The sequence below is a fragment of the Schistocerca piceifrons genome, chromosome 8 (genome assembly GCF_021461385.2).
Source record: "Schistocerca piceifrons isolate TAMUIC-IGC-003096 chromosome 8, iqSchPice1.1, whole genome shotgun sequence".
Taxonomy (NCBI): domain Eukaryota; kingdom Metazoa; phylum Arthropoda; class Insecta; order Orthoptera; family Acrididae; genus Schistocerca; species Schistocerca piceifrons.
The window spans coordinates 434904683-434922743 of NC_060145.1; the positions used below are offsets into that span (position 1 = coordinate 434904683).

At 53.4% G+C, this 18061-nt stretch overlaps 48 non-coding genes across 48 annotated transcripts; 12 read left to right on the plus strand and 36 right to left on the minus strand.

Moving 5' to 3' along the window:
• Positions 1-89: 89 nt before the first annotated feature.
• Trnai-uau lies at positions 90-181 on the minus strand. Its single transcript is given in 2 exon segments — positions 90-125; positions 144-181. It is a non-coding gene; the product is annotated as a tRNA-Ile (tRNA).
• Positions 182-559: 378 nt separating this feature from the next.
• Trnar-acg lies at positions 560-632 on the plus strand. Its single transcript has one exon. It is a non-coding gene; the product is annotated as a tRNA-Arg (tRNA).
• A 604-nt stretch (positions 633-1236) lies between these two features.
• Trnad-guc lies at positions 1237-1308 on the minus strand. Its single transcript has one exon. It is a non-coding gene; the product is annotated as a tRNA-Asp (tRNA).
• Positions 1309-1415: 107 nt separating this feature from the next.
• Positions 1416-1487, minus strand: Trnad-guc. The gene has a single exon. It is a non-coding gene; the product is annotated as a tRNA-Asp (tRNA).
• A 107-nt stretch (positions 1488-1594) lies between these two features.
• Trnai-uau lies at positions 1595-1686 on the minus strand. The gene is given in 2 exon segments: positions 1595-1630; positions 1649-1686. It is a non-coding gene; the product is annotated as a tRNA-Ile (tRNA).
• A 378-nt stretch (positions 1687-2064) lies between these two features.
• Positions 2065-2137, plus strand: Trnar-acg. The gene has a single exon. It is a non-coding gene; the product is annotated as a tRNA-Arg (tRNA).
• Positions 2138-2741: 604 nt separating this feature from the next.
• Positions 2742-2813, minus strand: Trnad-guc. The gene has a single exon. It is a non-coding gene; the product is annotated as a tRNA-Asp (tRNA).
• A 107-nt stretch (positions 2814-2920) lies between these two features.
• Positions 2921-2992, minus strand: Trnad-guc. Its single transcript has one exon. It is a non-coding gene; the product is annotated as a tRNA-Asp (tRNA).
• A 107-nt stretch (positions 2993-3099) lies between these two features.
• Positions 3100-3191, minus strand: Trnai-uau. Its single transcript is given in 2 exon segments — positions 3100-3135; positions 3154-3191. It is a non-coding gene; the product is annotated as a tRNA-Ile (tRNA).
• Positions 3192-3569: 378 nt separating this feature from the next.
• Trnar-acg lies at positions 3570-3642 on the plus strand. Its single transcript has one exon. It is a non-coding gene; the product is annotated as a tRNA-Arg (tRNA).
• A 604-nt stretch (positions 3643-4246) lies between these two features.
• On the minus strand, positions 4247-4318 carry Trnad-guc. The gene has a single exon. It is a non-coding gene; the product is annotated as a tRNA-Asp (tRNA).
• A 107-nt stretch (positions 4319-4425) lies between these two features.
• Positions 4426-4497, minus strand: Trnad-guc. The gene has a single exon. It is a non-coding gene; the product is annotated as a tRNA-Asp (tRNA).
• Positions 4498-4604: 107 nt separating this feature from the next.
• Positions 4605-4696, minus strand: Trnai-uau. The gene is given in 2 exon segments: positions 4605-4640; positions 4659-4696. It is a non-coding gene; the product is annotated as a tRNA-Ile (tRNA).
• Positions 4697-5074: 378 nt separating this feature from the next.
• On the plus strand, positions 5075-5147 carry Trnar-acg. Its single transcript has one exon. It is a non-coding gene; the product is annotated as a tRNA-Arg (tRNA).
• A 604-nt stretch (positions 5148-5751) lies between these two features.
• Positions 5752-5823, minus strand: Trnad-guc. Its single transcript has one exon. It is a non-coding gene; the product is annotated as a tRNA-Asp (tRNA).
• Positions 5824-5930: 107 nt separating this feature from the next.
• Positions 5931-6002, minus strand: Trnad-guc. The gene has a single exon. It is a non-coding gene; the product is annotated as a tRNA-Asp (tRNA).
• A 107-nt stretch (positions 6003-6109) lies between these two features.
• Positions 6110-6201, minus strand: Trnai-uau. Its single transcript is given in 2 exon segments — positions 6110-6145; positions 6164-6201. It is a non-coding gene; the product is annotated as a tRNA-Ile (tRNA).
• Positions 6202-6579: 378 nt separating this feature from the next.
• Trnar-acg lies at positions 6580-6652 on the plus strand. Its single transcript has one exon. It is a non-coding gene; the product is annotated as a tRNA-Arg (tRNA).
• A 604-nt stretch (positions 6653-7256) lies between these two features.
• Trnad-guc lies at positions 7257-7328 on the minus strand. The gene has a single exon. It is a non-coding gene; the product is annotated as a tRNA-Asp (tRNA).
• Positions 7329-7435: 107 nt separating this feature from the next.
• On the minus strand, positions 7436-7507 carry Trnad-guc. The gene has a single exon. It is a non-coding gene; the product is annotated as a tRNA-Asp (tRNA).
• Positions 7508-7614: 107 nt separating this feature from the next.
• Positions 7615-7706, minus strand: Trnai-uau. The gene is given in 2 exon segments: positions 7615-7650; positions 7669-7706. It is a non-coding gene; the product is annotated as a tRNA-Ile (tRNA).
• A 378-nt stretch (positions 7707-8084) lies between these two features.
• Trnar-acg lies at positions 8085-8157 on the plus strand. The gene has a single exon. It is a non-coding gene; the product is annotated as a tRNA-Arg (tRNA).
• A 604-nt stretch (positions 8158-8761) lies between these two features.
• On the minus strand, positions 8762-8833 carry Trnad-guc. The gene has a single exon. It is a non-coding gene; the product is annotated as a tRNA-Asp (tRNA).
• Positions 8834-8940: 107 nt separating this feature from the next.
• On the minus strand, positions 8941-9012 carry Trnad-guc. Its single transcript has one exon. It is a non-coding gene; the product is annotated as a tRNA-Asp (tRNA).
• Positions 9013-9119: 107 nt separating this feature from the next.
• On the minus strand, positions 9120-9211 carry Trnai-uau. The gene is given in 2 exon segments: positions 9120-9155; positions 9174-9211. It is a non-coding gene; the product is annotated as a tRNA-Ile (tRNA).
• Positions 9212-9589: 378 nt separating this feature from the next.
• Trnar-acg lies at positions 9590-9662 on the plus strand. The gene has a single exon. It is a non-coding gene; the product is annotated as a tRNA-Arg (tRNA).
• A 604-nt stretch (positions 9663-10266) lies between these two features.
• Trnad-guc lies at positions 10267-10338 on the minus strand. The gene has a single exon. It is a non-coding gene; the product is annotated as a tRNA-Asp (tRNA).
• Positions 10339-10445: 107 nt separating this feature from the next.
• On the minus strand, positions 10446-10517 carry Trnad-guc. The gene has a single exon. It is a non-coding gene; the product is annotated as a tRNA-Asp (tRNA).
• A 107-nt stretch (positions 10518-10624) lies between these two features.
• On the minus strand, positions 10625-10716 carry Trnai-uau. Its single transcript is given in 2 exon segments — positions 10625-10660; positions 10679-10716. It is a non-coding gene; the product is annotated as a tRNA-Ile (tRNA).
• A 378-nt stretch (positions 10717-11094) lies between these two features.
• On the plus strand, positions 11095-11167 carry Trnar-acg. The gene has a single exon. It is a non-coding gene; the product is annotated as a tRNA-Arg (tRNA).
• Positions 11168-11771: 604 nt separating this feature from the next.
• Trnad-guc lies at positions 11772-11843 on the minus strand. The gene has a single exon. It is a non-coding gene; the product is annotated as a tRNA-Asp (tRNA).
• A 107-nt stretch (positions 11844-11950) lies between these two features.
• On the minus strand, positions 11951-12022 carry Trnad-guc. The gene has a single exon. It is a non-coding gene; the product is annotated as a tRNA-Asp (tRNA).
• A 107-nt stretch (positions 12023-12129) lies between these two features.
• Trnai-uau lies at positions 12130-12221 on the minus strand. The gene is given in 2 exon segments: positions 12130-12165; positions 12184-12221. It is a non-coding gene; the product is annotated as a tRNA-Ile (tRNA).
• A 378-nt stretch (positions 12222-12599) lies between these two features.
• Positions 12600-12672, plus strand: Trnar-acg. Its single transcript has one exon. It is a non-coding gene; the product is annotated as a tRNA-Arg (tRNA).
• Positions 12673-13276: 604 nt separating this feature from the next.
• Trnad-guc lies at positions 13277-13348 on the minus strand. Its single transcript has one exon. It is a non-coding gene; the product is annotated as a tRNA-Asp (tRNA).
• A 107-nt stretch (positions 13349-13455) lies between these two features.
• Trnad-guc lies at positions 13456-13527 on the minus strand. Its single transcript has one exon. It is a non-coding gene; the product is annotated as a tRNA-Asp (tRNA).
• Positions 13528-13634: 107 nt separating this feature from the next.
• Positions 13635-13726, minus strand: Trnai-uau. The gene is given in 2 exon segments: positions 13635-13670; positions 13689-13726. It is a non-coding gene; the product is annotated as a tRNA-Ile (tRNA).
• A 378-nt stretch (positions 13727-14104) lies between these two features.
• Trnar-acg lies at positions 14105-14177 on the plus strand. Its single transcript has one exon. It is a non-coding gene; the product is annotated as a tRNA-Arg (tRNA).
• Positions 14178-14781: 604 nt separating this feature from the next.
• Trnad-guc lies at positions 14782-14853 on the minus strand. The gene has a single exon. It is a non-coding gene; the product is annotated as a tRNA-Asp (tRNA).
• Positions 14854-14960: 107 nt separating this feature from the next.
• Positions 14961-15032, minus strand: Trnad-guc. Its single transcript has one exon. It is a non-coding gene; the product is annotated as a tRNA-Asp (tRNA).
• Positions 15033-15139: 107 nt separating this feature from the next.
• Trnai-uau lies at positions 15140-15231 on the minus strand. The gene is given in 2 exon segments: positions 15140-15175; positions 15194-15231. It is a non-coding gene; the product is annotated as a tRNA-Ile (tRNA).
• A 378-nt stretch (positions 15232-15609) lies between these two features.
• On the plus strand, positions 15610-15682 carry Trnar-acg. Its single transcript has one exon. It is a non-coding gene; the product is annotated as a tRNA-Arg (tRNA).
• Positions 15683-16286: 604 nt separating this feature from the next.
• On the minus strand, positions 16287-16358 carry Trnad-guc. Its single transcript has one exon. It is a non-coding gene; the product is annotated as a tRNA-Asp (tRNA).
• Positions 16359-16465: 107 nt separating this feature from the next.
• Positions 16466-16537, minus strand: Trnad-guc. Its single transcript has one exon. It is a non-coding gene; the product is annotated as a tRNA-Asp (tRNA).
• Positions 16538-16644: 107 nt separating this feature from the next.
• On the minus strand, positions 16645-16736 carry Trnai-uau. The gene is given in 2 exon segments: positions 16645-16680; positions 16699-16736. It is a non-coding gene; the product is annotated as a tRNA-Ile (tRNA).
• Positions 16737-17114: 378 nt separating this feature from the next.
• Positions 17115-17187, plus strand: Trnar-acg. Its single transcript has one exon. It is a non-coding gene; the product is annotated as a tRNA-Arg (tRNA).
• A 604-nt stretch (positions 17188-17791) lies between these two features.
• On the minus strand, positions 17792-17863 carry Trnad-guc. The gene has a single exon. It is a non-coding gene; the product is annotated as a tRNA-Asp (tRNA).
• Positions 17864-17970: 107 nt separating this feature from the next.
• Positions 17971-18042, minus strand: Trnad-guc. Its single transcript has one exon. It is a non-coding gene; the product is annotated as a tRNA-Asp (tRNA).
• Between the last annotated feature and the right edge of the window lie 19 nt (positions 18043-18061).

The window sequence follows — 18061 nt, forward strand, 5'->3', positions numbered from 1 at the left end:
GAATGCACAATTATGTTACTCAAATAGCTGATACATCTCAAACCTAGCCTCCTGTTGCTGTCAGAGACAGCTGCTAAGAAATAAAAGTATGCCCCAGGTGAGGCTCGAACTCACAACCCCGGCATTGCTCACGGCTACTGCCTTATAAGTACCGTGCGCTAACCAATTGCGCCACTGGGGCTACAACAGAGTGCTCTCAGTTAGCGGTATTCACTTTGCTGCAATCCAGTGGTGGCCACAGAAACATACGATCGCCACCTGATGCCATACTGCGACTTTGGCACCTGACTACCAATGCTTCGTGCTATTCTTGTTTCATATGCTACGCTTACATGCACATCAACCGGCTCTCGTCGTCGAGAAAACGTGGGAAAACGCGCGCCTTGCCTTCTGCTACCTGTCGAACAGCGAGAGCAGATGCGTGGCAAGCTCTAAGCTCTGCAGGCGCACTGCGGCCACGCAGCTGCACGAAAGGTACCTTCCTTGGGAGCTTGCTCAGCCATGGAGAACACGTTTCTTAGCGAATTGCACTTGTCTCGTAGAAAGAAATGCTGCCACTGGCCCTGTGGCGCAACGGATAACGCGTCTGACTACGGATCAGAAGATTCCAGGTTCGAATCCTGGCAGGGTCGGCGTTTTGTTAGTTGCCGACGCGTAGCTGGGCAGTGGATTTCGTATGTCGCCGCACCGTGGAGTGCTTTGTTGCTCCTGTGCATCTCGCAGCTGCATGTCGAGTCGATCGTGGTAAATATCGCTGCCTGCAAGCGTCAGCGTAGCGTCAGTCGAGCAAAGTCGAGACAAGTCAAGCTGAGAGCTGTAGGAGATGATACGCAATTAAATACAGGCGTGTGAAAGGGACGCAGACAACACTTTCCAAGTGTCCCACGTCACGTGGCGAAGAGCCGGCGCAACCCCAGGCAGCAGAGTGGCGCAGTGGAAGCGTGCTGGGCCCATAACCCAGAGGTCCGTGGATCGAAACCACGCTCTGCTAAAATTATTTCTTTTGCGGACTGTGCCGAGCTCGATTATTACGCCCACAGCGTCGGCTGGGGTGCTTTGATACAGCGTTAACAGCATACCCCGCAGTTCTGAAATGTGAAGAATGCGAGAACCACTTCCTAAGTTGTAGCATTTTTTAAGATTTTGCGCCAACTACACTCCACGATCGCAAAGTTAATGCTCTTACGACCCACATACGCGCAACACTCGAACAGGGTTGTGAGATAAAAATCGCATCTCCCCGGCGGGGAATCGAACCCCGGTCTCCCGCGTGACAGGCGGGGATACTAACCACTATACTACCGAGGATGCGCTGTAGACAGGTGCCTGTGTGCGAGAGATATGGTGCTAGTAGCCGCAAACGACCTACACTAAGTTCGGCGAGTGATAGAGCAGCAATTAAAAATCGGATGTGCCTCCCCGGCGGGGAATCGAACCCCGGTCTCCCGCGTGACAGGCGGGGATACTGACCACTATACTACCGAGGAAGACGCAGCTAGCGTCTCGAATGCACAATTATGTTACTCAAATAGCTGATACATCTCAAACCTAGCCTCCTGTTGCTGTCAGAGACAGCTGCTAAGAAATAAAAGTATGCCCCAGGTGAGGCTCGAACTCACAACCCCGGCATTGCTCACGGCTACTGCCTTATAAGTACCGTGCGCTAACCAATTGCGCCACTGGGGCTACAACAGAGTGCTCTCAGTTAGCGGTATTCACTTTGCTGCAATCCAGTGGTGGCCACAGAAACATACGATCGCCACCTGATGCCATACTGCGACTTTGGCACCTGACTACCAATGCTTCGTGCTATTCTTGTTTCATATGCTACGCTTACATGCACATCAACCGGCTCTCGTCGTCGAGAAAACGTGGGAAAACGCGCGCCTTGCCTTCTGCTACCTGTCGAACAGCGAGAGCAGATGCGTGGCAAGCTCTAAGCTCTGCAGGCGCACTGCGGCCACGCAGCTGCACGAAAGGTACCTTCCTTGGGAGCTTGCTCAGCCATGGAGAACACGTTTCTTAGCGAATTGCACTTGTCTCGTAGAAAGAAATGCTGCCACTGGCCCTGTGGCGCAACGGATAACGCGTCTGACTACGGATCAGAAGATTCCAGGTTCGAATCCTGGCAGGGTCGGCGTTTTGTTAGTTGCCGACGCGTAGCTGGGCAGTGGATTTCGTATGTCGCCGCACCGTGGAGTGCTTTGTTGCTCCTGTGCATCTCGCAGCTGCATGTCGAGTCGATCGTGGTAAATATCGCTGCCTGCAAGCGTCAGCGTAGCGTCAGTCGAGCAAAGTCGAGACAAGTCAAGCTGAGAGCTGTAGGAGATGATACGCAATTAAATACAGGCGTGTGAAAGGGACGCAGACAACACTTTCCAAGTGTCCCACGTCACGTGGCGAAGAGCCGGCGCAACCCCAGGCAGCAGAGTGGCGCAGTGGAAGCGTGCTGGGCCCATAACCCAGAGGTCCGTGGATCGAAACCACGCTCTGCTAAAATTATTTCTTTTGCGGACTGTGCCGAGCTCGATTATTACGCCCACAGCGTCGGCTGGGGTGCTTTGATACAGCGTTAACAGCATACCCCGCAGTTCTGAAATGTGAAGAATGCGAGAACCACTTCCTAAGTTGTAGCATTTTTTAAGATTTTGCGCCAACTACACTCCACGATCGCAAAGTTAATGCTCTTACGACCCACATACGCGCAACACTCGAACAGGGTTGTGAGATAAAAATCGCATCTCCCCGGCGGGGAATCGAACCCCGGTCTCCCGCGTGACAGGCGGGGATACTAACCACTATACTACCGAGGATGCGCTGTAGACAGGTGCCTGTGTGCGAGAGATATGGTGCTAGTAGCCGCAAACGACCTACACTAAGTTCGGCGAGTGATAGAGCAGCAATTAAAAATCGGATGTGCCTCCCCGGCGGGGAATCGAACCCCGGTCTCCCGCGTGACAGGCGGGGATACTGACCACTATACTACCGAGGAAGACGCAGCTAGCGTCTCGAATGCACAATTATGTTACTCAAATAGCTGATACATCTCAAACCTAGCCTCCTGTTGCTGTCAGAGACAGCTGCTAAGAAATAAAAGTATGCCCCAGGTGAGGCTCGAACTCACAACCCCGGCATTGCTCACGGCTACTGCCTTATAAGTACCGTGCGCTAACCAATTGCGCCACTGGGGCTACAACAGAGTGCTCTCAGTTAGCGGTATTCACTTTGCTGCAATCCAGTGGTGGCCACAGAAACATACGATCGCCACCTGATGCCATACTGCGACTTTGGCACCTGACTACCAATGCTTCGTGCTATTCTTGTTTCATATGCTACGCTTACATGCACATCAACCGGCTCTCGTCGTCGAGAAAACGTGGGAAAACGCGCGCCTTGCCTTCTGCTACCTGTCGAACAGCGAGAGCAGATGCGTGGCAAGCTCTAAGCTCTGCAGGCGCACTGCGGCCACGCAGCTGCACGAAAGGTACCTTCCTTGGGAGCTTGCTCAGCCATGGAGAACACGTTTCTTAGCGAATTGCACTTGTCTCGTAGAAAGAAATGCTGCCACTGGCCCTGTGGCGCAACGGATAACGCGTCTGACTACGGATCAGAAGATTCCAGGTTCGAATCCTGGCAGGGTCGGCGTTTTGTTAGTTGCCGACGCGTAGCTGGGCAGTGGATTTCGTATGTCGCCGCACCGTGGAGTGCTTTGTTGCTCCTGTGCATCTCGCAGCTGCATGTCGAGTCGATCGTGGTAAATATCGCTGCCTGCAAGCGTCAGCGTAGCGTCAGTCGAGCAAAGTCGAGACAAGTCAAGCTGAGAGCTGTAGGAGATGATACGCAATTAAATACAGGCGTGTGAAAGGGACGCAGACAACACTTTCCAAGTGTCCCACGTCACGTGGCGAAGAGCCGGCGCAACCCCAGGCAGCAGAGTGGCGCAGTGGAAGCGTGCTGGGCCCATAACCCAGAGGTCCGTGGATCGAAACCACGCTCTGCTAAAATTATTTCTTTTGCGGACTGTGCCGAGCTCGATTATTACGCCCACAGCGTCGGCTGGGGTGCTTTGATACAGCGTTAACAGCATACCCCGCAGTTCTGAAATGTGAAGAATGCGAGAACCACTTCCTAAGTTGTAGCATTTTTTAAGATTTTGCGCCAACTACACTCCACGATCGCAAAGTTAATGCTCTTACGACCCACATACGCGCAACACTCGAACAGGGTTGTGAGATAAAAATCGCATCTCCCCGGCGGGGAATCGAACCCCGGTCTCCCGCGTGACAGGCGGGGATACTAACCACTATACTACCGAGGATGCGCTGTAGACAGGTGCCTGTGTGCGAGAGATATGGTGCTAGTAGCCGCAAACGACCTACACTAAGTTCGGCGAGTGATAGAGCAGCAATTAAAAATCGGATGTGCCTCCCCGGCGGGGAATCGAACCCCGGTCTCCCGCGTGACAGGCGGGGATACTGACCACTATACTACCGAGGAAGACGCAGCTAGCGTCTCGAATGCACAATTATGTTACTCAAATAGCTGATACATCTCAAACCTAGCCTCCTGTTGCTGTCAGAGACAGCTGCTAAGAAATAAAAGTATGCCCCAGGTGAGGCTCGAACTCACAACCCCGGCATTGCTCACGGCTACTGCCTTATAAGTACCGTGCGCTAACCAATTGCGCCACTGGGGCTACAACAGAGTGCTCTCAGTTAGCGGTATTCACTTTGCTGCAATCCAGTGGTGGCCACAGAAACATACGATCGCCACCTGATGCCATACTGCGACTTTGGCACCTGACTACCAATGCTTCGTGCTATTCTTGTTTCATATGCTACGCTTACATGCACATCAACCGGCTCTCGTCGTCGAGAAAACGTGGGAAAACGCGCGCCTTGCCTTCTGCTACCTGTCGAACAGCGAGAGCAGATGCGTGGCAAGCTCTAAGCTCTGCAGGCGCACTGCGGCCACGCAGCTGCACGAAAGGTACCTTCCTTGGGAGCTTGCTCAGCCATGGAGAACACGTTTCTTAGCGAATTGCACTTGTCTCGTAGAAAGAAATGCTGCCACTGGCCCTGTGGCGCAACGGATAACGCGTCTGACTACGGATCAGAAGATTCCAGGTTCGAATCCTGGCAGGGTCGGCGTTTTGTTAGTTGCCGACGCGTAGCTGGGCAGTGGATTTCGTATGTCGCCGCACCGTGGAGTGCTTTGTTGCTCCTGTGCATCTCGCAGCTGCATGTCGAGTCGATCGTGGTAAATATCGCTGCCTGCAAGCGTCAGCGTAGCGTCAGTCGAGCAAAGTCGAGACAAGTCAAGCTGAGAGCTGTAGGAGATGATACGCAATTAAATACAGGCGTGTGAAAGGGACGCAGACAACACTTTCCAAGTGTCCCACGTCACGTGGCGAAGAGCCGGCGCAACCCCAGGCAGCAGAGTGGCGCAGTGGAAGCGTGCTGGGCCCATAACCCAGAGGTCCGTGGATCGAAACCACGCTCTGCTAAAATTATTTCTTTTGCGGACTGTGCCGAGCTCGATTATTACGCCCACAGCGTCGGCTGGGGTGCTTTGATACAGCGTTAACAGCATACCCCGCAGTTCTGAAATGTGAAGAATGCGAGAACCACTTCCTAAGTTGTAGCATTTTTTAAGATTTTGCGCCAACTACACTCCACGATCGCAAAGTTAATGCTCTTACGACCCACATACGCGCAACACTCGAACAGGGTTGTGAGATAAAAATCGCATCTCCCCGGCGGGGAATCGAACCCCGGTCTCCCGCGTGACAGGCGGGGATACTAACCACTATACTACCGAGGATGCGCTGTAGACAGGTGCCTGTGTGCGAGAGATATGGTGCTAGTAGCCGCAAACGACCTACACTAAGTTCGGCGAGTGATAGAGCAGCAATTAAAAATCGGATGTGCCTCCCCGGCGGGGAATCGAACCCCGGTCTCCCGCGTGACAGGCGGGGATACTGACCACTATACTACCGAGGAAGACGCAGCTAGCGTCTCGAATGCACAATTATGTTACTCAAATAGCTGATACATCTCAAACCTAGCCTCCTGTTGCTGTCAGAGACAGCTGCTAAGAAATAAAAGTATGCCCCAGGTGAGGCTCGAACTCACAACCCCGGCATTGCTCACGGCTACTGCCTTATAAGTACCGTGCGCTAACCAATTGCGCCACTGGGGCTACAACAGAGTGCTCTCAGTTAGCGGTATTCACTTTGCTGCAATCCAGTGGTGGCCACAGAAACATACGATCGCCACCTGATGCCATACTGCGACTTTGGCACCTGACTACCAATGCTTCGTGCTATTCTTGTTTCATATGCTACGCTTACATGCACATCAACCGGCTCTCGTCGTCGAGAAAACGTGGGAAAACGCGCGCCTTGCCTTCTGCTACCTGTCGAACAGCGAGAGCAGATGCGTGGCAAGCTCTAAGCTCTGCAGGCGCACTGCGGCCACGCAGCTGCACGAAAGGTACCTTCCTTGGGAGCTTGCTCAGCCATGGAGAACACGTTTCTTAGCGAATTGCACTTGTCTCGTAGAAAGAAATGCTGCCACTGGCCCTGTGGCGCAACGGATAACGCGTCTGACTACGGATCAGAAGATTCCAGGTTCGAATCCTGGCAGGGTCGGCGTTTTGTTAGTTGCCGACGCGTAGCTGGGCAGTGGATTTCGTATGTCGCCGCACCGTGGAGTGCTTTGTTGCTCCTGTGCATCTCGCAGCTGCATGTCGAGTCGATCGTGGTAAATATCGCTGCCTGCAAGCGTCAGCGTAGCGTCAGTCGAGCAAAGTCGAGACAAGTCAAGCTGAGAGCTGTAGGAGATGATACGCAATTAAATACAGGCGTGTGAAAGGGACGCAGACAACACTTTCCAAGTGTCCCACGTCACGTGGCGAAGAGCCGGCGCAACCCCAGGCAGCAGAGTGGCGCAGTGGAAGCGTGCTGGGCCCATAACCCAGAGGTCCGTGGATCGAAACCACGCTCTGCTAAAATTATTTCTTTTGCGGACTGTGCCGAGCTCGATTATTACGCCCACAGCGTCGGCTGGGGTGCTTTGATACAGCGTTAACAGCATACCCCGCAGTTCTGAAATGTGAAGAATGCGAGAACCACTTCCTAAGTTGTAGCATTTTTTAAGATTTTGCGCCAACTACACTCCACGATCGCAAAGTTAATGCTCTTACGACCCACATACGCGCAACACTCGAACAGGGTTGTGAGATAAAAATCGCATCTCCCCGGCGGGGAATCGAACCCCGGTCTCCCGCGTGACAGGCGGGGATACTAACCACTATACTACCGAGGATGCGCTGTAGACAGGTGCCTGTGTGCGAGAGATATGGTGCTAGTAGCCGCAAACGACCTACACTAAGTTCGGCGAGTGATAGAGCAGCAATTAAAAATCGGATGTGCCTCCCCGGCGGGGAATCGAACCCCGGTCTCCCGCGTGACAGGCGGGGATACTGACCACTATACTACCGAGGAAGACGCAGCTAGCGTCTCGAATGCACAATTATGTTACTCAAATAGCTGATACATCTCAAACCTAGCCTCCTGTTGCTGTCAGAGACAGCTGCTAAGAAATAAAAGTATGCCCCAGGTGAGGCTCGAACTCACAACCCCGGCATTGCTCACGGCTACTGCCTTATAAGTACCGTGCGCTAACCAATTGCGCCACTGGGGCTACAACAGAGTGCTCTCAGTTAGCGGTATTCACTTTGCTGCAATCCAGTGGTGGCCACAGAAACATACGATCGCCACCTGATGCCATACTGCGACTTTGGCACCTGACTACCAATGCTTCGTGCTATTCTTGTTTCATATGCTACGCTTACATGCACATCAACCGGCTCTCGTCGTCGAGAAAACGTGGGAAAACGCGCGCCTTGCCTTCTGCTACCTGTCGAACAGCGAGAGCAGATGCGTGGCAAGCTCTAAGCTCTGCAGGCGCACTGCGGCCACGCAGCTGCACGAAAGGTACCTTCCTTGGGAGCTTGCTCAGCCATGGAGAACACGTTTCTTAGCGAATTGCACTTGTCTCGTAGAAAGAAATGCTGCCACTGGCCCTGTGGCGCAACGGATAACGCGTCTGACTACGGATCAGAAGATTCCAGGTTCGAATCCTGGCAGGGTCGGCGTTTTGTTAGTTGCCGACGCGTAGCTGGGCAGTGGATTTCGTATGTCGCCGCACCGTGGAGTGCTTTGTTGCTCCTGTGCATCTCGCAGCTGCATGTCGAGTCGATCGTGGTAAATATCGCTGCCTGCAAGCGTCAGCGTAGCGTCAGTCGAGCAAAGTCGAGACAAGTCAAGCTGAGAGCTGTAGGAGATGATACGCAATTAAATACAGGCGTGTGAAAGGGACGCAGACAACACTTTCCAAGTGTCCCACGTCACGTGGCGAAGAGCCGGCGCAACCCCAGGCAGCAGAGTGGCGCAGTGGAAGCGTGCTGGGCCCATAACCCAGAGGTCCGTGGATCGAAACCACGCTCTGCTAAAATTATTTCTTTTGCGGACTGTGCCGAGCTCGATTATTACGCCCACAGCGTCGGCTGGGGTGCTTTGATACAGCGTTAACAGCATACCCCGCAGTTCTGAAATGTGAAGAATGCGAGAACCACTTCCTAAGTTGTAGCATTTTTTAAGATTTTGCGCCAACTACACTCCACGATCGCAAAGTTAATGCTCTTACGACCCACGTACGCGCAACACTCGAACAGGGTTGTGAGATAAAAATCGCATCTCCCCGGCGGGGAATCGAACCCCGGTCTCCCGCGTGACAGGCGGGGATACTAACCACTATACTACCGAGGATGCGCTGTAGACAGGTGCCTGTGTGCGAGAGATATGGTGCTAGTAGCCGCAAACGACCTACACTAAGTTCGGCGAGTGATAGAGCAGCAATTAAAAATCGGATGTGCCTCCCCGGCGGGGAATCGAACCCCGGTCTCCCGCGTGACAGGCGGGGATACTGACCACTATACTACCGAGGAAGACGCAGCTAGCGTCTCGAATGCACAATTATGTTACTCAAATAGCTGATACATCTCAAACCTAGCCTCCTGTTGCTGTCAGAGACAGCTGCTAAGAAATAAAAGTATGCCCCAGGTGAGGCTCGAACTCACAACCCCGGCATTGCTCACGGCTACTGCCTTATAAGTACCGTGCGCTAACCAATTGCGCCACTGGGGCTACAACAGAGTGCTCTCAGTTAGCGGTATTCACTTTGCTGCAATCCAGTGGTGGCCACAGAAACATACGATCGCCACCTGATGCCATACTGCGACTTTGGCACCTGACTACCAATGCTTCGTGCTATTCTTGTTTCATATGCTACGCTTACATGCACATCAACCGGCTCTCGTCGTCGAGAAAACGTGGGAAAACGCGCGCCTTGCCTTCTGCTACCTGTCGAACAGCGAGAGCAGATGCGTGGCAAGCTCTAAGCTCTGCAGGCGCACTGCGGCCACGCAGCTGCACGAAAGGTACCTTCCTTGGGAGCTTGCTCAGCCATGGAGAACACGTTTCTTAGCGAATTGCACTTGTCTCGTAGAAAGAAATGCTGCCACTGGCCCTGTGGCGCAACGGATAACGCGTCTGACTACGGATCAGAAGATTCCAGGTTCGAATCCTGGCAGGGTCGGCGTTTTGTTAGTTGCCGACGCGTAGCTGGGCAGTGGATTTCGTATGTCGCCGCACCGTGGAGTGCTTTGTTGCTCCTGTGCATCTCGCAGCTGCATGTCGAGTCGATCGTGGTAAATATCGCTGCCTGCAAGCGTCAGCGTAGCGTCAGTCGAGCAAAGTCGAGACAAGTCAAGCTGAGAGCTGTAGGAGATGATACGCAATTAAATACAGGCGTGTGAAAGGGACGCAGACAACACTTTCCAAGTGTCCCACGTCACGTGGCGAAGAGCCGGCGCAACCCCAGGCAGCAGAGTGGCGCAGTGGAAGCGTGCTGGGCCCATAACCCAGAGGTCCGTGGATCGAAACCACGCTCTGCTAAAATTATTTCTTTTGCGGACTGTGCCGAGCTCGATTATTACGCCCACAGCGTCGGCTGGGGTGCTTTGATACAGCGTTAACAGCATACCCCGCAGTTCTGAAATGTGAAGAATGCGAGAACCACTTCCTAAGTTGTAGCATTTTTTAAGATTTTGCGCCAACTACACTCCACGATCGCAAAGTTAATGCTCTTACGACCCACATACGCGCAACACTCGAACAGGGTTGTGAGATAAAAATCGCATCTCCCCGGCGGGGAATCGAACCCCGGTCTCCCGCGTGACAGGCGGGGATACTAACCACTATACTACCGAGGATGCGCTGTAGACAGGTGCCTGTGTGCGAGAGATATGGTGCTAGTAGCCGCAAACGACCTACACTAAGTTCGGCGAGTGATAGAGCAGCAATTAAAAATCGGATGTGCCTCCCCGGCGGGGAATCGAACCCCGGTCTCCCGCGTGACAGGCGGGGATACTGACCACTATACTACCGAGGAAGACGCAGCTAGCGTCTCGAATGCACAATTATGTTACTCAAATAGCTGATACATCTCAAACCTAGCCTCCTGTTGCTGTCAGAGACAGCTGCTAAGAAATAAAAGTATGCCCCAGGTGAGGCTCGAACTCACAACCCCGGCATTGCTCACGGCTACTGCCTTATAAGTACCGTGCGCTAACCAATTGCGCCACTGGGGCTACAACAGAGTGCTCTCAGTTAGCGGTATTCACTTTGCTGCAATCCAGTGGTGGCCACAGAAACATACGATCGCCACCTGATGCCATACTGCGACTTTGGCACCTGACTACCAATGCTTCGTGCTATTCTTGTTTCATATGCTACGCTTACATGCACATCAACCGGCTCTCGTCGTCGAGAAAACGTGGGAAAACGCGCGCCTTGCCTTCTGCTACCTGTCGAACAGCGAGAGCAGATGCGTGGCAAGCTCTAAGCTCTGCAGGCGCACTGCGGCCACGCAGCTGCACGAAAGGTACCTTCCTTGGGAGCTTGCTCAGCCATGGAGAACACGTTTCTTAGCGAATTGCACTTGTCTCGTAGAAAGAAATGCTGCCACTGGCCCTGTGGCGCAACGGATAACGCGTCTGACTACGGATCAGAAGATTCCAGGTTCGAATCCTGGCAGGGTCGGCGTTTTGTTAGTTGCCGACGCGTAGCTGGGCAGTGGATTTCGTATGTCGCCGCACCGTGGAGTGCTTTGTTGCTCCTGTGCATCTCGCAGCTGCATGTCGAGTCGATCGTGGTAAATATCGCTGCCTGCAAGCGTCAGCGTAGCGTCAGTCGAGCAAAGTCGAGACAAGTCAAGCTGAGAGCTGTAGGAGATGATACGCAATTAAATACAGGCGTGTGAAAGGGACGCAGACAACACTTTCCAAGTGTCCCACGTCACGTGGCGAAGAGCCGGCGCAACCCCAGGCAGCAGAGTGGCGCAGTGGAAGCGTGCTGGGCCCATAACCCAGAGGTCCGTGGATCGAAACCACGCTCTGCTAAAATTATTTCTTTTGCGGACTGTGCCGAGCTCGATTATTACGCCCACAGCGTCGGCTGGGGTGCTTTGATACAGCGTTAACAGCATACCCCGCAGTTCTGAAATGTGAAGAATGCGAGAACCACTTCCTAAGTTGTAGCATTTTTTAAGATTTTGCGCCAACTACACTCCACGATCGCAAAGTTAATGCTCTTACGACCCACATACGCGCAACACTCGAACAGGGTTGTGAGATAAAAATCGCATCTCCCCGGCGGGGAATCGAACCCCGGTCTCCCGCGTGACAGGCGGGGATACTAACCACTATACTACCGAGGATGCGCTGTAGACAGGTGCCTGTGTGCGAGAGATATGGTGCTAGTAGCCGCAAACGACCTACACTAAGTTCGGCGAGTGATAGAGCAGCAATTAAAAATCGGATGTGCCTCCCCGGCGGGGAATCGAACCCCGGTCTCCCGCGTGACAGGCGGGGATACTGACCACTATACTACCGAGGAAGACGCAGCTAGCGTCTCGAATGCACAATTATGTTACTCAAATAGCTGATACATCTCAAACCTAGCCTCCTGTTGCTGTCAGAGACAGCTGCTAAGAAATAAAAGTATGCCCCAGGTGAGGCTCGAACTCACAACCCCGGCATTGCTCACGGCTACTGCCTTATAAGTACCGTGCGCTAACCAATTGCGCCACTGGGGCTACAACAGAGTGCTCTCAGTTAGCGGTATTCACTTTGCTGCAATCCAGTGGTGGCCACAGAAACATACGATCGCCACCTGATGCCATACTGCGACTTTGGCACCTGACTACCAATGCTTCGTGCTATTCTTGTTTCATATGCTACGCTTACATGCACATCAACCGGCTCTCGTCGTCGAGAAAACGTGGGAAAACGCGCGCCTTGCCTTCTGCTACCTGTCGAACAGCGAGAGCAGATGCGTGGCAAGCTCTAAGCTCTGCAGGCGCACTGCGGCCACGCAGCTGCACGAAAGGTACCTTCCTTGGGAGCTTGCTCAGCCATGGAGAACACGTTTCTTAGCGAATTGCACTTGTCTCGTAGAAAGAAATGCTGCCACTGGCCCTGTGGCGCAACGGATAACGCGTCTGACTACGGATCAGAAGATTCCAGGTTCGAATCCTGGCAGGGTCGGCGTTTTGTTAGTTGCCGACGCGTAGCTGGGCAGTGGATTTCGTATGTCGCCGCACCGTGGAGTGCTTTGTTGCTCCTGTGCATCTCGCAGCTGCATGTCGAGTCGATCGTGGTAAATATCGCTGCCTGCAAGCGTCAGCGTAGCGTCAGTCGAGCAAAGTCGAGACAAGTCAAGCTGAGAGCTGTAGGAGATGATACGCAATTAAATACAGGCGTGTGAAAGGGACGCAGACAACACTTTCCAAGTGTCCCACGTCACGTGGCGAAGAGCCGGCGCAACCCCAGGCAGCAGAGTGGCGCAGTGGAAGCGTGCTGGGCCCATAACCCAGAGGTCCGTGGATCGAAACCACGCTCTGCTAAAATTATTTCTTTTGCGGACTGTGCCGAGCTCGATTATTACGCCCACAGCGTCGGCTGGGGTGCTTTGATACAGCGTTAACAGCATACCCCGCAGTTCTGAAATGTGAAGAATGCGAGAACCACTTCCTAAGTTGTAGCATTTTTTAAGATTTTGCGCCAACTACACTCCACGATCGCAAAGTTAATGCTCTTACGACCCACATACGCGCAACACTCGAACAGGGTTGTGAGATAAAAATCGCATCTCCCCGGCGGGGAATCGAACCCCGGTCTCCCGCGTGACAGGCGGGGATACTAACCACTATACTACCGAGGATGCGCTGTAGACAGGTGCCTGTGTGCGAGAGATATGGTGCTAGTAGCCGCAAACGACCTACACTAAGTTCGGCGAGTGATAGAGCAGCAATTAAAAATCGGATGTGCCTCCCCGGCGGGGAATCGAACCCCGGTCTCCCGCGTGACAGGCGGGGATACTGACCACTATACTACCGAGGAAGACGCAGCTAGCGTCTCGAATGCACAATTATGTTACTCAAATAGCTGATACATCTCAAACCTAGCCTCCTGTTGCTGTCAGAGACAGCTGCTAAGAAATAAAAGTATGCCCCAGGTGAGGCTCGAACTCACAACCCCGGCATTGCTCACGGCTACTGCCTTATAAGTACCGTGCGCTAACCAATTGCGCCACTGGGGCTACAACAGAGTGCTCTCAGTTAGCGGTATTCACTTTGCTGCAATCCAGTGGTGGCCACAGAAACATACGATCGCCACCTGATGCCATACTGCGACTTTGGCACCTGACTACCAATGCTTCGTGCTATTCTTGTTTCATATGCTACGCTTACATGCACATCAACCGGCTCTCGTCGTCGAGAAAACGTGGGAAAACGCGCGCCTTGCCTTCTGCTACCTGTCGAACAGCGAGAGCAGATGCGTGGCAAGCTCTAAGCTCTGCAGGCGCACTGCGGCCACGCAGCTGCACGAAAGGTACCTTCCTTGGGAGCTTGCTCAGCCATGGAGAACACGTTTCTTAGCGAATTGCACTTGTCTCGTAGAAAGAAATGCTGCCACTGGCCCTGTGGCGCAACGGATAACGCGTCTGACTACGGATCAGAAGATTCCAGGTTCGAATCCTGGCAGGGTCGGCGTTTTGTTAGTTGCCGACGCGTAGCTGGGCAGTGGATTTCGTATGTCGCCGCACCGTGGAGTGCTTTGTTGCTCCTGTGCATCTCGCAGCTGCATGTCGAGTCGATCGTGGTAAATATCGCTGCCTGCAAGCGTCAGCGTAGCGTCAGTCGAGCAAAGTCGAGACAAGTCAAGCTGAGAGCTGTAGGAGATGATACGCAATTAAATACAGGCGTGTGAAAGGGACGCAGACAACACTTTCCAAGTGTCCCACGTCACGTGGCGAAGAGCCGGCGCAACCCCAGGCAGCAGAGTGGCGCAGTGGAAGCGTGCTGGGCCCATAACCCAGAGGTCCGTGGATCGAAACCACGCTCTGCTAAAATTATTTCTTTTGCGGACTGTGCCGAGCTCGATTATTACGCCCACAGCGTCGGCTGGGGTGCTTTGATACAGCGTTAACAGCATACCCCGCAGTTCTGAAATGTGAAGAATGCGAGAACCACTTCCTAAGTTGTAGCATTTTTTAAGATTTTGCGCCAACTACACTCCACGATCGCAAAGTTAATGCTCTTACGACCCACATACGCGCAACACTCGAACAGGGTTGTGAGATAAAAATCGCATCTCCCCGGCGGGGAATCGAACCCCGGTCTCCCGCGTGACAGGCGGGGATACTAACCACTATACTACCGAGGATGCGCTGTAGACAGGTGCCTGTGTGCGAGAGATATGGTGCTAGTAGCCGCAAACGACCTACACTAAGTTCGGCGAGTGATAGAGCAGCAATTAAAAATCGGATGTGCCTCCCCGGCGGGGAATCGAACCCCGGTCTCCCGCGTGACAGGCGGGGATACTGACCACTATACTACCGAGGAAGACGCAGCTAGCGTCTCGAATGCACAATTATGTTACTCAAATAGCTGATACATCTCAAACCTAGCCTCCTGTTGCTGTCAGAGACAGCTGCTAAGAAATAAAAGTATGCCCCAGGTGAGGCTCGAACTCACAACCCCGGCATTGCTCACGGCTACTGCCTTATAAGTACCGTGCGCTAACCAATTGCGCCACTGGGGCTACAACAGAGTGCTCTCAGTTAGCGGTATTCACTTTGCTGCAATCCAGTGGTGGCCACAGAAACATACGATCGCCACCTGATGCCATACTGCGACTTTGGCACCTGACTACCAATGCTTCGTGCTATTCTTGTTTCATATGCTACGCTTACATGCACATCAACCGGCTCTCGTCGTCGAGAAAACGTGGGAAAACGCGCGCCTTGCCTTCTGCTACCTGTCGAACAGCGAGAGCAGATGCGTGGCAAGCTCTAAGCTCTGCAGGCGCACTGCGGCCACGCAGCTGCACGAAAGGTACCTTCCTTGGGAGCTTGCTCAGCCATGGAGAACACGTTTCTTAGCGAATTGCACTTGTCTCGTAGAAAGAAATGCTGCCACTGGCCCTGTGGCGCAACGGATAACGCGTCTGACTACGGATCAGAAGATTCCAGGTTCGAATCCTGGCAGGGTCGGCGTTTTGTTAGTTGCCGACGCGTAGCTGGGCAGTGGATTTCGTATGTCGCCGCACCGTGGAGTGCTTTGTTGCTCCTGTGCATCTCGCAGCTGCATGTCGAGTCGATCGTGGTAAATATCGCTGCCTGCAAGCGTCAGCGTAGCGTCAGTCGAGCAAAGTCGAGACAAGTCAAGCTGAGAGCTGTAGGAGATGATACGCAATTAAATACAGGCGTGTGAAAGGGACGCAGACAACACTTTCCAAGTGTCCCACGTCACGTGGCGAAGAGCCGGCGCAACCCCAGGCAGCAGAGTGGCGCAGTGGAAGCGTGCTGGGCCCATAACCCAGAGGTCCGTGGATCGAAACCACGCTCTGCTAAAATTATTTCTTTTGCGGACTGTGCCGAGCTCGATTATTACGCCCACAGCGTCGGCTGGGGTGCTTTGATACAGCGTTAACAGCATACCCCGCAGTTCTGAAATGTGAAGAATGCGAGAACCACTTCCTAAGTTGTAGCATTTTTTAAGATTTTGCGCCAACTACACTCCACGATCGCAAAGTTAATGCTCTTACGACCCACATACGCGCAACACTCGAACAGGGTTGTGAGATAAAAATCGCATCTCCCCGGCGGGGAATCGAACCCCGGTCTCCCGCGTGACAGGCGGGGATACTAACCACTATACTACCGAGGATGCGCTGTAGACAGGTGCCTGTGTGCGAGAGATATGGTGCTAGTAGCCGCAAACGACCTACACTAAGTTCGGCGAGTGATAGAGCAGCAATTAAAAATCGGATGTGCCTCCCCGGCGGGGAATCGAACCCCGGTCTCCCGCGTGACAGGCGGGGATACTGACCACTATACTACCGAGGAAGACGCAGCTAGCGTCTCGAATGCACAATTATGTTACTCAAATAGCTGATACATCTCAAACCTAGCCTCCTGTTGCTGTCAGAGACAGCTGCTAAGAAATAAAAGTATGCCCCAGGTGAGGCTCGAACTCACAACCCCGGCATTGCTCACGGCTACTGCCTTATAAGTACCGTGCGCTAACCAATTGCGCCACTGGGGCTACAACAGAGTGCTCTCAGTTAGCGGTATTCACTTTGCTGCAATCCAGTGGTGGCCACAGAAACATACGATCGCCACCTGATGCCATACTGCGACTTTGGCACCTGACTACCAATGCTTCGTGCTATTCTTGTTTCATATGCTACGCTTACATGCACATCAACCGGCTCTCGTCGTCGAGAAAACGTGGGAAAACGCGCGCCTTGCCTTCTGCTACCTGTCGAACAGCGAGAGCAGATGCGTGGCAAGCTCTAAGCTCTGCAGGCGCACTGCGGCCACGCAGCTGCACGAAAGGTACCTTCCTTGGGAGCTTGCTCAGCCATGGAGAACACGTTTCTTAGCGAATTGCACTTGTCTCGTAGAAAGAAATGCTGCCACTGGCCCTGTGGCGCAACGGATAACGCGTCTGACTACGGATCAGAAGATTCCAGGTTCGAATCCTGGCAGGGTCGGCGTTTTGTTAGTTGCCGACGCGTAGCTGGGCAGTGGATTTCGTATGTCGCCGCACCGTGGAGTGCTTTGTTGCTCCTGTGCATCTCGCAGCTGCATGTCGAGTCGATCGTGGTAAATATCGCTGCCTGCAAGCGTCAGCGTAGCGTCAGTCGAGCAAAGTCGAGACAAGTCAAGCTGAGAGCTGTAGGAGATGATACGCAATTAAATACAGGCGTGTGAAAGGGACGCAGACAACACTTTCCAAGTGTCCCACGTCACGTGGCGAAGAGCCGGCGCAACCCCAGGCAGCAGAGTGGCGCAGTGGAAGCGTGCTGGGCCCATAACCCAGAGGTCCGTGGATCGAAACCACGCTCTGCTAAAATTATTTCTTTTGCGGACTGTGCCGAGCTCGATTATTACGCCCACAGCGTCGGCTGGGGTGCTTTGATACAGCGTTAACAGCATACCCCGCAGTTCTGAAATGTGAAGAATGCGAGAACCACTTCCTAAGTTGTAGCATTTTTTAAGATTTTGCGCCAACTACACTCCACGATCGCAAAGTTAATGCTCTTACGACCCACATACGCGCAACACTCGAACAGGGTTGTGAGATAAAAATCGCATCTCCCCGGCGGGGAATCGAACCCCGGTCTCCCGCGTGACAGGCGGGGATACTAACCACTATACTACCGAGGATGCGCTGTAGACAGGTGCCTGTGTGCGAGAGATATGGTGCTAGTAGCCGCAAACGACCTACACTAAGTTCGGCGAGTGATAGAGCAGCAATTAAAAATCGGATGTGCCTCCCCGGCGGGGAATCGAACCCCGGTCTCCCGCGTGACAGGCGGGGATACTGACCACTATACTACCGAGGAAGACGCAGCTAGCGTCTCG